We start from the raw sequence: 2640 nt of genomic DNA, 5'->3' as shown, positions 1-2640 counted from the left end.
TATCGAACCTAAGCCCTGTTGACTCTCGGCCTACCCCAGCCCGAGCCCTCTTATCTTGACTGTCCTACCTGTAGAGCCCCACCAGTCCAAGCCCAGCCCTGCCGTAGCTAGGGACTAGGTTCAGTCGGCGACGCTAGCGCACCGCTAGCAGTCCTCGGCCAGCACCTCGGCTGCGCTCTCCGTCGTCGGGTTTCCTGCCGGCGTCCGTGGCTGAGCCATTCGGAGAATAGGCAGGTAGGCACTGCCGACTTGGCTTTCGCCCCCCTCGTCTTGTCCGCGGCTTCTGTCCAGCCTAGCGGCGACAGTCGGTCGCCCTCTCCTCTCGGCTCCAGGCAGCAGGTGGCTGCCCAGCCGACCTTCCCCCGCCGACCTGTCTTCAGTTTGCAAGCGGCAACGCGCCAGCGCCTCGGCGACATCCAGTCGCTGCTCTTCCGGCGTCCAAGGCGACAGCGACTCGCCTTTGTTTTTGCCGCTGCTACCGTAGGTCTGCACTCGACAGTCAGGTCTCGTCCGTCAGTCTGTGCCCGACCGCAGTTTGCTGTCCTCTCGGCCACTCGTCAGCCGGCCGCATCCGACAGCTAGCCCGTGTCCTTCACGGCCGCGCGTCCGGAGGTGATTCTCGACAGCAGGTGGCTGTCTCTGTTCCTCGCGTGACCGTCTTTGCTCGGCAGCAGGCTACTGTTCCAGGCAACGTCTGTCTACTCGTCCGACAGCAGGAGGCTGTCCAGGCCGCGCGCTTCTCGCCGGCCCGTTGCTGCATTGCCCGGGGTTTGGTCTTCACCCCGCGGTTGTTCCGGCTCAGCCAAGGCTAGCCCTTGGCCGGTAACACCTTAGCTCACTTGTAGATTCCGGGGAGGGTGTTGTGCTTTCGGTTTTAGGATTCCATTTAGTTTGTTTTAGTTATTGTTTTAGCCCAAGGCTTCGGCCTAGCTCCCTGCCGTGGTACCTCAAGGGCCAGCTGCCCGAGACACGACCACAAGGAGCCGACCGTACCCATTTGCTTATTGTTGGGCGTGGTTTGCTCGTTCGTCTTGTGTGTTTGGTTGAGTGGTTTGTTGAGTGAGACGATTGAATTCTTGTATCGCTTACGATTGTAAAAGCCGCGTCAACCCTTGTAGTGTTTGTCTTAGGTCTGCCCGTAGTTAGGATTTGGGAATAAGGGTATTCCGCACCTGAATCTTCTGTCCTAAGGGTTTTTGCGCCGGGGTCTGTCCGGCTGGGTAGAAGTGTTGTAATTAATTGTCTTAGGAATTTTCGGTTTTTGAGTAGCACTCAAGAGACCTGGGAAGGTAGGTCGCTCTTGGTTAGGAAATTCTAGTTCTAGCAGGAGTGGTCCTAACACCTTCCTTGGATGTGGTAGCCGTTTCTCAGGCTCCCTCTCCGGAATCGAACCCTAATTCTCCGTCACCCGTCACTACCATGGTAGGCCACTATCCTACCGTCGAAAGTTGATAGGGCAGAAATTTGAATGATGCGTCGCCGGCACGAAGGCCGTGCGATCCGTCGAGTTATCATGAATCACCAAAACATCGAGCAAAGCCCGCATTGGCCTTTATCTAATAAATGCGACCCTTCCAGAAGTCGGGGTGTGGTGCACGTATTAGCTCTAGCTTTACTACGGTTATCCGAGTAGCAAATACCATCAAACAAACTATAACTGATTTAATGAGCCATTCGCAGTTTCACAGTCTGAATTAGTTCATACTTACACATGCATGGCTTAATCTTTGAGACAAGCATATGACTACTGGCAGGATCAACCAGGTAGCAACACATCGACAACGTCAGAGGCCCCGGCCACAAAAGAACCGATAGCTACCGACGGTCAATCATCGTTTCGTTTTGACATCACTGCGGATGACGTTTTAGGAAGAACAGCATTAAAAAACTGCCCACCGGCGCCCGAAACGTACTGAGAATCCATAAAGCCGACGTAACGACAGAAATAACCAACGATCAGCACAAAAGCTGAGAGGCCAAAAGCCGCACGCCCAAGCCCTCCGCACACCATGCGGATGGGCTGCGTTAATGTCCTTAACAAGACGGCGTTCCACCAAAGCGGCAGCAATACAGAGACCAAACGTAGGGGCAAAACAAACTTAGCGTCAACCACACCAATATAACAAGCACATCACCCAAACGGTTCATGGCAAACCAAAACAGCCATGACGCCGATGGGAGACGCAGCCAACGCCACTCATGCGCCAAGACATCAGGCGCTTCCCAACGGCCGCCTTCACGCCGGCATAGCCATGCGGACAAGCGGAACTTGGGAGGCGCATAATGTTGAAACGCGAGATAGATTCTCGATCAAACCGAACCGTCGTGGAACAACCGATAAAAACAAGCAAGAAGCAAACAGCAAAGGCAACGGGGATCCGTCAAACCGAGCATCAATCTCCTACGCAGGTGATTTGGGCGATCGCTCCCGGGTAAAAGGGGCTAACGCGAAAATCACCTAGTCTACCATAAATGTTCCAGACCATTCGTGAATCCACTTGTGTACCTGATCCGGTCCCAAAGGACACCGCAGGCGCTGTCGGGGAACAGCGAGCACTGCAGGCCGAGGGCCAGGCAGGGAAGGACACGTTGCATAGCACCTGCCAAACAAAGGCCTTGACAGCAGTCGGAGGCCGAGAA

The sequence above is a fragment of the Nymphaea colorata genome, unplaced genomic scaffold (genome assembly GCF_008831285.2).
Source record: "Nymphaea colorata isolate Beijing-Zhang1983 unplaced genomic scaffold, ASM883128v2 scaffold0019, whole genome shotgun sequence".
NCBI classification, from domain to species: Eukaryota; Viridiplantae; Streptophyta; class Magnoliopsida; order Nymphaeales; family Nymphaeaceae; genus Nymphaea; species Nymphaea colorata.
Note: the sequence above shows the minus strand (reverse complement) of the source record.